Here is a 15,209-nt window from a genome sequence, read left to right on the forward strand (position 1 = left end):
GGCCAGGATTATTAAGTCAGTATATGATAATGACATTGGCTGCTGACAAACCAACCAACCTTCAGGCTTCTCTTCTTCAGGTTATATAATATAATGTTCGCCTCAAACTTTGAGGTGAAGGGTTTTCCCTCCCCACTTTTGTCAATATATAATTTGTTTATTCGTCAGTACAGGAACTAATTTCTGGCTATAAATTTAAAACATTCTTCAGAAACCACGAGGCCCTGCTGTTCTATTTTACCTTCAGGAAACAGTTATACTACTCAATTATTTATTGTGCTGTCAAATCTTCCCCTCTATTTTTATGGGAAGCCAGAAAAAACAAACAATCAGCAGATCCCTACTAGAGATGGGGGCATAAGAAGAGGTCAAAGTAGAAAACATTTTAGATTTTGATACAAACAATTAATACTTTAAAAATATAATCTGTTTAGTCATTACCGCCCATCTGGATTTTTAATCCACAGAATTGTCCCTTCTGACTTCATGCCTTTTAAGCATTCATTCCAGCAGTGCATCAGATTTGTTATATCCTTAATAGTAGAAATATTTTAGATAATTTTTGTATGGTTTTGTTGATCTCAATTAGTTATTTCCATTCAGATTATTTTCATTTTTAAATCTAGACAGAAGTTTTCTAGTTTATGCTGTAGTAGCAAAACTCCTAATTGTAATCTTAACTGTTCTGAAAGTTGTTTAAGAAAATAAAAACAAATTATATTAATTTGCCTTTGATACAACTCTCATTGTGTCCCACATATTAACTTCTGTATTAGGGAGTTCATTTGTTCATAAGAAAGTATCAGATTCATTTAATCTTCTGCATCTCTCAGGTTTACAATCTCAGAATCATTTTTCATTCCTTCTTCTCTTTCTTGCCACATATCCAGGCCATTACAAAATCTTTCCACTTCTTTTCCACCAGATTTCAAACACCCATCAAGCTTTCTTTTCTGTCCTGGCAGCAAAAATTCTCATCCAAGCCCTTGATAGTTCCCATCTCAACTACTATAACTTCAGGCCTTCCCTAAAACCCTTATGCAAAATACTTCCCCAAACCCTTTTCCTGCTAATCCTGAGTGTCACAGGCAAAATTATGTTCCTTGATAGTCAAACCACATCAAATGCTCTTTCAATAGCTCTATTGACTTCCCCTTGCTATCATTTTTAAACTTCTTGGTCTCAACGTTGAGGCCCAGCACAATTTACCGCTGGCTTATATACATCATGTTCCACTCACCCTCTTGGTCTGAGAATGTTGCCAGCATCAAATGCCACCTTTGTTTCCTTTTCCCACTCCTTTCTTCAAACCTTCTGCAATGCTGGATCGTAAGCAAAGATTCACCTCCAAAGTGGAGTTTGTTAGATCACCAATCTTCTCCTCCTCCATGTACTTTCTAAAGGCTCAGTGTGAAATTCTGGCCCCACTGATGCTAATGACTAAACTCCTAAATTTACTTCAAGGGGGGCAGGATTTCATCATCACATTGTCTGTGTGGTCTACACACAAAACAACTGAAAAATAATTAGTTCAGCAATTAAAAATAGATATATATATTTAAGGTAATCATTTCCTGTCTCTCCTAGTTCATCTTGCCTTTCTCCCTCTGTTCTAGATTGTACTGTGAAATGCCAAGTACATTTATTAAATATTGTTATTTCTGTTGCATGGAACAGAGCCCCATTGTGTTGTATAAACTCATAAATGCTTGAAAGAGCTGACAATCTACATATAAAACCAGAAACAACTAGTGGATACAACAAACAGACCCAGGGAGTACAAGAAACAATGAGATCATACTTCTTTCTCAGCGTGATAAGAAAGGGTCACAGAAAAGCAACTGCCATGAAGCCTACAAAATCACAACAATGGCAAGGCAGATAAGCAGAGATTTGAAGGAAGTAGTTTTGCAGATATTTATGAGGTGCTCTCCCAGTGCATAATGGGCATCATGGGCCTAAGGATGAAGATGCTTGTTTGAAAATTTACCAAATAGGCAATGGTCTGGCATCATTGTCAGAACAGAGGCGGGAGTCGATATGTCAATGTTTTAGAGATGATAGGTAGGATGGGGATAGGCTGTGAAAGTGCCTTGAAAGTGAAGACAAAGAGTTTGTTTGATGCAATGGCAAAAGGGGAGACAATGGAAGCACAGAGAGAGCTTTTTGGATGGATATCAGTGGGACAAGATGGGATGTGTCCAACCACAGAGGAGGAGGTTGCAGTAGTTGAGACACAGGAGAGTTTTAGCTGTGTGGATGGAGAGAAAAACTGGATCTTAGATGTAATGCAGGAAACAACAGCAAGGCATAGACACAGACTGGATCTTATCAGCATAATCTTCTACTAAAAATCAAACAAATCCAAATAAAATAAAAATCAATGTATTGGTCTGATGTGAATTCCAAAGAAAAAAGGATAGTCACTGGTGCATGGTCAGAAAGTGCAAAATTGTATTCGTGATCAGGGCTTGAATAGTCCCATCAAGGCCTAAGAGTGTAAATGTTATTTCTGTCTGAAGAGAAAGTGCAACCTTATACATTTCTGCTTGTTTTTCCATGTGTCCGTCAATCCCAGATCTATTGTAAATTTAGTTCTCTAAAGCGGGGGAGAAGAGTAGACTAAACTGGCCGGTTCTGTTGTCTCATGTTATGCTGTTAAGTAAGTTGCCGTTTTAATAGAAGTTGTCTCCAGTGGAACAATACTGGCAAATGGTTAGGGTTTGTTAATGTAAACAAGTTCTATGGTATCTGTATTTGGGGCTAATAATCTATATAACGTAATGGCCATAAGACCAAAACCAAAAGCTGCCCATTTGCAGTAGACATGGAATGCTGTGCAAGGCTATTGCCATTAAGACAAGCCCATTGTACTCCTCAGACATGTCACTTTTTTAATGTTGCATAGTAGCAAAGCCAGGTAGTGGAGCGGGAAGTGTTGATGTGGACATACAATAAATCCAGCTTGTGCAAAAAGTTTACATCCCTGCTGAGCTATTCTTCAACTCAGGTTCCAGTTAATTCTGTACATGGATTAAACCATTAAAAGTCATACAAAGACAACGTTAATATTAAAGCAAGAGAGTATATATCTTTTGTTTATAAATTGAGTAACAAAGACCTTTTACCAATCATTTTTAGTATTTAGTTTTGGTTTTGGTTTTTTTTTTAAGTTTGCCTAAATATAATATCTAGTTATCCATTGGTAGTCTCCAAATGTCTCTACTACAATGCAAACTAATAGTTTTATTTATGATAGTCCTTTGGAGACTCCAATAAATGCACACAATCAAAATTACTCAAACCATATAATACAAGATTGTATAACAGCAACTTGAATGGATAAACTCCCTATCATGCAGAAAAAGAAAGGGATTGGACATTACTGTTTTATACCACACCACGGCAGATGTGTTATTTTAATCCCTCTACTTTTCTATGCAGATCTTCTCAAGAAGCATCCCACTGCTAGCAACAAAATGCATCATGACCACAGGTACCAGTGAGTTAATATTATATAAATGATCAGTTTTTGCAATATGAATTGCTGTGTCATACTGTGTCACTTGAAATATCTTAAAAGTTCTCTGGGTTATTAAATATCTTAAGTGTGGCAACTTTCCTTCAATAATAGCTGAACCTTACAAAATAATCTTGTCTATTAAATTATGTTATAGTGGTGCCTGCTAGTATTTCCAGAGCTCATCTTGGGGTACTTTAATTATAAAATTTGTTCTTTCATATTTTATCTTTGAAAATTCATTTGGGTCTGAGCATAAAAATAACCCCAGCTCTACATAATCATTTTAAGGTTTTTATGTAATTAAAAAATGTATTTGAACATTAAAAAGGTAGATCTTTTGTTTAAGTTAATAACATATGTCAGCCCAATTACTGTCAATATTTGCGGCCCTGATTCAGGAAAGCATCTCTATCTAGCAAAGCTTTTAACACACTTAAGTTCCACTGTCTTCAATGGGACTCAAGTACATGTTTAAAGTTATATATGGGCTTAGCATTTTCATGAACTGAGTCCTTCTGCAATAGCCATTTTATTTGTTTATTTTAAGTATGCATAATAGTGCTTATTTTACAAACTTTCAACTCAGGGCCAAATCCTGCAGTCTTTACTGAGGCAAAACTCCCAATGCCTGAGTAAGCAAGCTAGGATTTGGTACTAGCACAGTATTTGCACAGACCAAAATGACTTTAATAACAGTCATCCATTGCCAGTTACTTTGTTAGGTATACATGGATGAGTAACAAAACTTCAACAAAACATTATCTGGGTTGCAATATTGCAGGGCAGTTTATTTGGTTAATAACTTTTTAAATACGCAAGAGTGTTTCTATTAATCTTAGTTTTTGTAAAAACTTGCCCTTACATAATTTACATTTTGGACTAAAGTTGATATAACAGTGTTTCCTCATTGTACGTTTTCATATTATTTAGCAACTAAAGTCTGTGTGGTAAACTCATGCTTTTCCAGGAGAGATTGAAACAATCATGACTTTTTCTAGAGAAGACTAAGGAAAACAAAATTCACAAGTTACATTTAAGCCATTAATAAACATTAAGTTACATATGACAGTCCTTCCTCATTCTGTTGCTTTGTATTTAGATATTGTGGTTCCTCAGCCATGCTATACATAATTTTACATGCCATCTGTTTTACGTGTCATATTCCATATGTAGAAAGTATAACCTGAATACAATATTTTGATGGATTTTAGCTACTATGGATGTTTTTTGTTCTTAAATTGATGGGTTAGAAGAATATAGTTCTTAACTCATTTTTCTAAGAGTTTGCTCTACAGATTACAACAGGACACCATACAACAGTTGATTTTAAAATATAAACATGACAAGAAGTCAGAAGACAGTCAAGGGTCTGTTTGCTGGATTCCTGGTAAGAATGTTTGCAGTCAAATTATAAGGATAATTGTCAGTATCATTTGTTTGATAAACACACTGGAAGATTACAAGACTTTATAAACATGTTTCAAATTAACATATTTTATAGTAAGTTCTCAGTAGCCTAAATAAATTTAGACAAGAGTGATATCTGGATCAAGAAACACTTTTTCCACAGCAGATTATTATATTGAAAAGAAGGTTAAAAGTGATTAAAGAAGGTTCAAATGTAGACTTCTTCATTTGCCAATTTTCTTTCCCATGCCCTACAACCTCTGATCTAGGAACCCTAAGGGAAACACACTTCATTTATGGATAAGCCTAAAATGCCATGAGTATACACTAATTTTCTAATTTCAGAAACCATACACAACAATTGTTTCAAGTATCAGTTGGATTTCTTAATGTTTATGTGAGCAGTAATTATTGGGACAAAATCTGAAGAGTTATACAACACTGCAAAACTGATGGCTCACAGGGCTTATGCAAATAAATGTCCTTGTTTTCAAGTGCTAAATATCGAGGACACCAGGTGAAATCAACAGGACCTACAGTTGTTTAGCAGCTTTGAAAAAGAAAAAAAAAACAGGCCAAAGCTTTTAATATGGAAAAATATTCATATTACTCCATATTCTAAATGAAAAGTAAAATAGTAAAATAGCTTATTAGGATGACTGTGTCAGTAGCTACTAGATATGACAAGAAAAAAACACAAAAAAATTCTGAATCCCAAATATATATAGCACCCGATTTAAAAAAAAAATTAAATTCAAGATGTTACAGTAAAATTAGAGATAGAAACTGCAGTCTGACATTTAAACAAGATATCTCCGCCCTCCCCACGCCATGTGGTAATATGAAGGTTACAAGAGATAAAGTGATAAAAAGAAAAGCATGTGTCTACTTTAAAGCCTAGGTTCCCTTTGCGCCACCTGCCCCCCCCCCCCCCAACCAGCTCTAAAGGAACATCTGTCCATAAATAAATATTATTGACATTCAATTTAACAGCAATTCTGCTGGAAGCATAGAAAAAAAGCTGACTGCTAGATCATACCTTGAACTTGTATATACAGAATATATTAACTCAGACTTTTAATAAAAGGGTAACTATAAGAACATAATACAGAAAGGTTATTCTCTGCTATGAAGTGTTCCATATCTAATAATTTAATATTTGTAGACATCCTGGATTATTGGCATGATCCTGCCAGTTCTCAGATAGCTGTATAAGGGCATTATGTGTTTTAGGGTTTTTAATATTTTGTAAAGAAGTTAATAAGGTCACTATAGATCTTACACAAATTATTCTTTTGGAATGAAATTGACAAATATACCTATTAAGTACAAGTAATATTCTATACTTTTAAAGTAGGTAGAGATGATTAAAAAGTGGTCAGGTTATGCAAATGAGAGGTTTTTTCTTAAAGTGTTTAATATTAAAGATTGGGGGTCTCATTACTGTATTGAACTGCTTCTAACGCTGACGCTCCACTATGCAGACCACATTCCATGAACTAGAACTTCCATTTACTTTCTTTTTTGTGCATAAAATATGCTTCGTAGTCTATATAAACATGTTCATTTTAATTATCGAGATACATTCCTATTTCTGTGTATGTTGCGCAGGAGTTCTTAAAAATGGAAGAAATAATAAAAGTAAAACATTTACTGTTTTGCCCCCGGAGATGGGGGAAGCTGTTCATCAGTTAAAAGCTTAGGCAACATCTTTCCTTAAGTATTACAGTATATTACATTTCTCCTTAATCTCCTGCTCCCCTGGCTTACTCTTAGGGCCTGATCTGTAGGCCATTGAAGTCAATGAGAGTCTTTGCACTAAGCTCAGTGGGCTTTGGATCAGGTCCCTCTCTGGTTAACAACTTTATAGTGGGAGGTGGGGGGAGGAGAAGGGCACCAGAAAAAACACAACATTCTGACCCCCTGGATACTTTGTGGACCCCTGAGTATAAAGTGACTCAGTCTTCCTTTTGTAGCAAACATTTCAAGAGAAGACAATCATTTTGAGTTTTCTTTTCTATGTCGGAGTGGAAATCTACAACATAATTCTGACACAATACAGCTAAAAATCTCTTTGGTAACAGCTATTCTTATCTTCTTAGAATGAACTTTTTTCACTAATCTGTGCTACTGTACCTCCTTCCATCCTGCTCTTGTCCTTTTCCTTTGAAGACTATTCAGAATGAGCCCTACCCCTCTTTCACTGAAGTCAATGGGAGTTTTGCCATGGACTTCAATGAGAGCAGGATCAGACCCAGCAGTTCAAATAAACTGAGATAAGGTAGCATCGTCATAGTGCTGCTTCTAAAACCAGGAGAAACATTGAAATCGTGTAGCAAAATCCATTTAAATAGCTCCAGCCATCACCAGCTTTATGTGTTTCCCACTGCTTTGCCTGATTCGTGGGCAAGAACAAACAGCCCCCTTGGTCTAGAGAGTCTGAGATCTAAGAGCCGGAGGTCCTAGCTGTCTGAGGAAGCGTCACCAGGCACAAATCTCCAGTTCAATGCAGCCATACATTAATTTGATATCAACCATTTTGCAAATATTAAACCTTCGCTACGGGAACGATGCTTCCCAGCCAGAACCCGCTCTGAAGCACATGACGAAAAGAGACGGGCTGGTAGAAAGAAGGGAGAGTAGTTGAGGAGCTCGATAGGCAGCCTTCCCTGTCTATGGGCTGAACTGCCCGCGGTGAGTGCGCACTGCGAGTGGGGCAGACCCAAGCTGGGACAGGAGACGCGAGCCCACCTACCCCAGGAGCCGAGCCTCTCCTCTCCCACCGCAGGTTACAGAGGCTGGCCGGAGAGCAGAGCAGAGCATCTCCCGCCCCCTCCACAGCGCTGAATCGCACCGTCGCTGAATAGGGGTCACACGAACCTACAGCAGACACGCCTCTGGCAGCGAGCTAAGGCTCATTCCTTACAGCGACTCTCCCGTGCCCTCCCCGACCCCACCGCAAACCTCCTCCCCAGTGATGCCCAGACCTAGCCGGACCCGGCCGAGCAATGCCCAGAAGCCCTTCAGCAATGCACGGAACCACCCCCGACTGTCCTCAGAGCCAAGCGCAGATCCACCCCCCACCCCCCAAAACACCCCAAACCTGCATCATTCACTCCCAGAATCCCCCCAACTGCATCCAGAGCAAGGCGCAGATCCACTGCCTCCCCCCCCCCCCCCAACAAAACAAAACTGCACCCAGATTAACTCCCAGAATTAACTCCCCCCAACCGGACCCAGAGCGAGGCAGAGCAGCCCCTCAGCAAAGAACAGGCTAGTGCCCCCCAAACTGCACTGGGCGGCAGGCAGCACACCTAGGACAATGCACAGAAACCCCAAAGTGTCCCCAAAGAAAGGTACCCGCGGCAGCAGCAGCGCCCAGCAACTTGGACCCAGAGCAGTGCCAGAGGGCTCCCGCCGAGCAGCTAAAAAAGTCCTTCTGCAAAGCTGCCCGACAGCATCACCCCAGCCTCTTCCTCTCCGCCGCTGCTTGCCCTGCGTGCCGGGAGCTCGGGCTCGGGCACTGCCGGCGGAGCAGCGCCGCTAGCCCCTCGGTACCACTTACCGGGCATCCTGAAACGCAGGACCGGGGGGAGGAGAGGGAGGGAGAGAAGGGTGCCGGTGGCCGGCGCCGGCAGCGGTCCGGGTCTTGCGGTTCGGCAGCCGGGGCCGCAGAGCGCAGCGGAGTCCAGGAGCGAGTGTGTCTCCGCGGGCGCGCGCGCCTGTGTATGTGTGTGTGTGTGTGTGTGTGTGTGTGAGAGAGAGACTCTGCCTGAGAGCCGCGCGCACGCACTGGCGGAGATGGAGACAAGTCGCGGAGTTCGGGAGGCGTTTTCTGCACACCCCGGAGCGGCGGCGGCGGCGGGGAGGGGAATGGGTGGGGGGGGGCCAGGTGCAGCTGGGCGCGCTCCCGCGGCGCAGGCACAGCAGCAGCCGCCCGGCTCAGTCCCTCCCTGCACGGCCAGTCAGTCCCCAGTGCCCGGGAGCAGCAGCAGACAGATGCACGTTCCCCCCTCCAGTCACACACACACACACACACACACACAAACTCTGCCTCGCCCCAGTTCCCAGCTAGGAGCCGTTTCCCAGAGAGGAGCCCCCCCCACCCCCGGCCCCCGAGCCCCTGCCTTCCCCGGCTGCTGCGGGAGGACCAGCCTCTGCCCGCGAGCCCCCGCCGCCGCCTGTGCAGGTGCCCAGCTGCGCGCCAGAATCTCTCGGCCAGCCTCCCTCGCCCCCCGGCCCGCGCGGTGCCCCCCGCGCGCGCTCAGACACAGCCAAGGAGGAGCAGGGTCCCGGCCGGGGCCAGCCGCTGCTCCAAGGGGCCCTGGCCTGGCTCGGCCACGCACTGGGGCACCAGGGGAAGAAGGATCCGGCATCTCCGAGGGGACCCGACCTGGAAAGGGGAGCGCGGAGAAGGAGCAGCCGGGGCCGCTGCTTGCTTCCCTGAATTGTTGCCCGATTCCCGGGGCCGGCTCGGGAGTAATCGCTGCAGAGTAAGGCAGCAGCGCCGAGGCAGCTTTTGCAATGCCCCGTTTGATGCCTGCACCGTTCCGTTCCCACGGCCAGCTCCCCTTCTTCCCAAGCGGAACGATCGGCTCAGGAGTTAGATGCATCATGGTGATTTACTTACTGCCACATGAAAATATTTCCTCGTCTAGGGGGGAAATTATTTACTCCCCCTCCCCCCTTTCAAACATCCCATTCTCAGGAGAGGAAAAAATAGCCACAGTCTCCTTGTAAAGTAGTTTATTTGCAGATTTGCATTTTAAGCTCGACTGCTGCTGCTTGTCTTATGAGTCTCACTAGGACACTCCAACAGACATACCCTGCTGGAAGGAGGCAGCCATACCATGTGTAACTGAAGTTTTCTACAAAAAAAAAACCAAACAAACAAACCCTTGCTCTAAAGGTGTCCCGCCCCTGAGATTGGGAAGGGGTTGGGCTTTTGAAAGCAAGTTTCAGTTTGAATTGCTGAGCTTGTTTTTAAAGATACAAGATTTATGGACTTTAACTGCTGTCTCTGAATGTATACCTTTTGGTTGTAGTCACTGAGGGAAGGTGAGGAGAGCAGAGCTAGATAAATGCAAATGAGAGGCTGTAAAATAGACTCAAGAAGAACATGTTCAGGTATGAACTGGTCTAGATACATATGTGAGGAGGCTGATGGCTAATCATTTCACTGAGGGAAGAATGGGTCCCAAAATATCTCATAGCAAAAAATACCACCCTAGGGCCCGATTCTTTCCGGCCATTTACTTGTGTAGTTATTTGCACCAGTACAAAGTAGGTGTAAAATGCTACCCATCTGCTACAATACAGCTATCTTTGTCATTCCGAGTCACATGAATGCCAGAGTATGAAGAATGAGATAAGAAAAACATCAAGAGCCTGCTACCATTCTGATTTATAACAAGTTATACCCACTTTACACAGCTGTAAGACTGACTACACAGGGTGCTGGGCCCAAGAGAATCAGCAGCCTGCTATTTTTCATTCCTCACCCAACAAATTTGGGACTAGCTGTTCACCATGAATGACAGAAAGTTGCATGGTTTCTGGGAAAAAACTGTATAAAAATTCAGTTACTTCTATTTACCAACAACTCTTACATGATAAAAAAGTCAACCAGAATTATGTTGTTAAATGTACGGAGCAGGAGGAAATATGGCTGTTTGCCAAACCTATGATCCATTAACCTCTTTAGCTCGTTGGCAGGCAACAATAACACACAATCAAATTCTTATATTTTTAAGACAGGTCATTTTCTTTTTGTACTAAAGTCCACTCGTAACAGATTAAAAGAAGCCTTTAACAATACAAGCAATAAAAAAGGAATACACTGAATTTTTTTAAAAACAAATTGTATTGGTAGTTTGCACTATTTCCCTGGGATAAAAAAATATTGATTGTCCAATATGGTAATATGCTGTACAAAGGTGAACAACAGTGTATGAAAAATTCATACTTTACATACAAACTTTTAACTATTTTGATGTTCAGATAATATAAATATATGTTTTAGTGCAATCAGCTTTATTTTTAGTTCTGTTTATACATAGAAACCAAATGAATCTCAATGTGGTAGAAAAATGTTTTGCTAATTAAAATATGCAAATAGGTAGGGAGGAAAAATAGTTCCAACATATTCTTCTTATTCTATATCTATTATATTGTGCACACAGAATATTATGCAAATATTTTTTGTCCCTGAATAAATAAGAATAATCAATGTTGGAAGTGCAGCACGCAACCCAATGGTAACAAATTGGTGTCTGGACTTAAGGAAAAAATCACTGATAGGGAAACAGGTGGAAGTTATGTCTTACAAAAGAATATTTTTTAAAGTGAATATGGAAATACGCTAAGGTTCTTTTTTGTATTTTGTTTAGTTTGCTTTGGTTATAGTTGAGATACTATTGGTTGTCAGTTGAGATACTATTTCTCCATCCAAACATAGTTGTCATGGATTGAAGTTTCCATCTTAGAAGGTCTGTATTCTAAGGGGCAAATTCCATCCCTCTCAGTAGAGACATCTGGAGTCCTTTCTGACTGCAGACTGGAACCCAGACTGGATGCACTGCATCCAAGGGTGCAGAGGGAGTTGGCTGACGTGATTGCAGAGCCATTGGCTATTATCTTTGAAAACTTGTGGTTCGTGGGGGAGGTCCCGGATGATGGGAAAAAGGCAAATCTAGGAGCCCATCTTCAAAAAAGGGAAGAAGGAGGATCCAGGGAACCACAGACCAGTGAGCCTCACCTCAGTCCCTGGAAAAATCATGGAGCAGGTCTTAAAGGAATCCATTTTAAGGCACTTGGAAGAGAGGAAGGTGATCAGGAACAGTCAGCATGGTTTCACCAATGGCAAGTCATATCTGGCCAACCTGATTGCCTTCTATGATGAGATGACTGATTCTGTGGAAGTGGGTAAAGCAGTGGACGTGATATACCTTGACTTTAGCAAAGCTTTTGATATAGTCTCCCACAGTATTCTTGTCAGCAAGTTAAAGTAAGGGTTGGATGCATGGAGTATAAGGTGGATAGAAAGCTGGCTAGATCATCAGGCTCAATGGGTAGTGATCAATGGTTCGATGTTTAGCTGGCAGCCAGTAACAAGCGGAGGGCCCCTGGGGTTGGTCCTGGTGCCGGTTTTGTTCAACATCTTCATTAATGAGCTGGGGGATGGGGTGGATTGCACGCTCAGCAAGTTTGCAGATGACACTAAACTGGAGGGAGTGGTAAATATGCTGGAGGGCAGGGATAGGATACAGAGTGACCTACACAAATTGGAGAAACAGGCCAAAAGAAATCTGACGAGGTTCAACAAGAACAAGTGCAGAGTCCTGCACTTAGGATGGAAGAATCCCATGCACTGCTACAGACTGGGGACCAACTGGGTAGGTAGCAGTTTGGCAGAAAAGGACCTGGGGATTACAATGAACAAGAAACTGGATATGAGTCAATAGTGTGCCCTTATTACCAAGGCTAACGTCATATTGGGCTGCATTAGTAGGAGCATTGCCAGCAGAGAGAGGAAAGTGATTATTCCTGTCTATTCGGCACTGGTGAGGCCAAATTTGGAGTATTGTGTCCAGTTTAGGTCCCCCCACTACAGTAAGGATGTGGACAAATTGGAGAGAGTCCAGTGGAGGGCAACAAAAATGATTAGGGGCTGGAGCACATGACTTATGAGGAGAGGCTGAGGGAACTAGGCTTCTTTAGTCTGCAGAAGAGAAGAATGAGGGGATGGATTTGATAGCAGTTTTTAACTACTTGAAAGGGAGTTCCAGGGAGGATGGAACTAGGCCAGTGGTAGTAGATGGCAGAACTAGGAGCAATGGTCTCAAGTTGCAGGTCTAGGTTAGATATTAGGAAAATCTTTTTCACTAGGAGGGTGGTGAAGCACTGGAATGGGTTACTTAGAGAGGTGGTGTAATGTCCATCCTGCAAGGTTTTTAAGGTGCAGCTTGACAAAGCTCTGGCTGGGATGGTTTCGTTGGGGTTGGTCCTGCTTTGAGCAGGGGGTTGGACTAGATGACTTCCTGAGGTCCCTTCCAACCCTAATCATCTATGCTTTGATCAAATCCTGAGGGGCGGGGGGAGGCTTTCTCAAGCATGGCCATGTACTCTCCAACGCCTCTGGGTGCTACCAATGTGTGAATGACCTTCCTCCCTAGGGATTGCACTTAAGTAAAATGTGAGGAAAATATGGAAACAGAAAATTGAACACTAGGGAGGCACAGCAATGATTTTTTAGTTTGAGAAGATTCTTAGGGACTTGTCTTCCCCCTCTACTGCCATTTTCTAATTCATTTTTCTGAGAGGATTAATGCAGCTTTAACTCTATGGCCTTTGGCCAGAGGGAGAAGGGACAAAAATCCATGGATCGCTAGTGATCTGATTTGTTCCTTGTGCCTGAGCACAAATATAGGGGTCCCACTGCAGAGCAGGTATTGAGCCTTTCCTCACTAGACAATGTCCTCAGGGTCACTCAAGCTTGTGCAAAGCGGGAACAAAACAGGAATAAGGATGCTTCTTACCCCAGAGTAACATGGGTCCAGGATTTGGCCTTCAATTTGTAAAAAACTCTGAATACTAATGGGAGTTTTACACGGACACATCACATTGCAATTAGAGACAGGAAGGGAAAGAACCCAACAACGTAGTGGAGTAGAAATAGTGCACACACCTGCAACAATGGCTATAATTGTTTGGACTGTACTGACGGGAAGTCTGTGAAAACCACAAAGCTTCTACAAGGATTAAAATGATCATATGGCTGGCACTGTTAATTGTTTATTATTTGAACTGCAGTAGCACCTTGACTCCAGAGCCTATTTGTGCTAAACATTGTAAAAATTACAGCCAGTGGTCCCTGCTTGGAAGATTTTATAGTCTATTTACTTGCTGGACTAGGATTCAGGAGAACTTAATTCGATTAAGGCACTTTTCTGGTCACAAACCAGGACATGTCACAGGGGAGGCTCCCTCACCCTGGATTTCTCTTTGCAAGCAGTACTCACACACTTAGGTAATTTCACAGTGTACTTTATTTACAGTGTCTTTTGCAAGCTTCATGTCTCACCACCATAAGATTTTCCCAAGCTTCGGTGTACCTCCCTGGCACAGGATGAGATGGGGGAGGAAGGAGAGAGGTCTTATTTGTCGGATATGCTGAGCTTCTTTACCCTTCCTCCAGCCTTCCCTTCTCCCTTCCTGTCTCTCATTTAACAGCCTCCAGTTAACAATCTGAATCCCCTTGTTAACTGGTTAATCACCTAGTCCTAAGCAATTGTCTTCTAATTTGTAAATGTCAACCCCATGGGCCAAAGTGCAGAGTCAGCCTTAGGGTACTGCCAATCTGTCACACAGGTGCAGTCAGGTCTAGTGGTTGGAGCTGGAGTCATAGTACAGGAACAGCATCACAGGTCAGAGCTGGAGTCAGGAACCAGCAGTCAGTGCCAAGGGTAACAGCTGGCATCAGGAACCAACCAGAGAAGCAGGGCTGGAGTGGACTGAGCAGGACAGGAGCAAAGTTGGGAACAAGGCAGGATCAGGGTTGGAGCAAGTCTAGGAACAGGGTAGGCACAGGAGCAATCACAGTTGCAGGAGTGTGTATTGAGCAGCCAGAGATCAGTTTTGCTGTCAGGCCTAAAAACTGGCTTCCTGATTTCCGCAACCAACCAGGCCAAATGATCAGTTAGGTGGTCCTGCTGTGCTCTTAGGCTGTCCAGAGAGGGGGCAGGCTCAGCTGAAAACCCACATTCCTGACAGTCCCACAGATTTCCCCATGCTATTTTAGGCAAGTCAGTTATTCTCTCTTTGCCTCAGTTCTCTATCTGTAAAATGGGAATGATATCACAGCCAGTCTCCCACCCTTTATCTGTTTTCTCTTTTTTGATTCTAAATTCCAGGCATAGGGGGACTATCTTTTATTATGTGTTAGTATAGCTGCTAGCACAGTCTCATCTGAGGCCTCTAGGTGCAAGTATCATACAAATAAATAAGTATTGTTCTACACTGCTGTGGTGTATGGATAGAGAATTAGAGGATCAAGGTCCATGGAAATTTTAGATGGTTAAAAGGTAGGATGTTTACTTGAGTGGTGGACATCTGGAATGGAATAATAGGTACAAACTTACATTGTGAGAAAGTTATCTTGTTATCTATTGACCTCTTGGCACAAAAACAGCCATTAATAATAAAGTAAGGAAGAGCTTATAATTAGTATAACTATCGTTTTCAAATGGAGACTAGCAAATTTCTTTATCATAGTTTCTTC

General features: G+C 42.3%; 1 protein-coding gene across 2 annotated transcripts in view; it reads right to left on the bottom strand.

Moving 5' to 3' along the window:
- HS3ST5 (heparan sulfate-glucosamine 3-sulfotransferase 5) overlaps window positions 1–9,453 on the bottom strand; it is a 201,538-nt gene extending 192,085 nt beyond the window's left edge. The window contains exon 1 of one of the 2 annotated variants that reach the window (XM_067546774.1): window positions 9,324–9,453. The gene's annotated coding sequence lies outside the window, so the exon portion shown is untranslated. Of the gene's footprint in view, window positions 1–8,495; window positions 8,628–9,323 lie in introns of those variants that run through there. The other variant, XM_067546775.1, reaches the window with a different exon arrangement.
- Window positions 9,454–15,209: the final 5,756 nt, after the last annotated feature.

Source organism: Emydura macquarii, unplaced genomic scaffold (assembly GCF_026122565.2).
Source record: "Emydura macquarii macquarii isolate MOO-44397 ecotype Brisbane River unplaced genomic scaffold, CSIRO-AGI_Emac_v2 contig_1146, whole genome shotgun sequence".
Taxonomy (NCBI): Eukaryota; Metazoa; Chordata; order Testudines; family Chelidae; genus Emydura; species Emydura macquarii.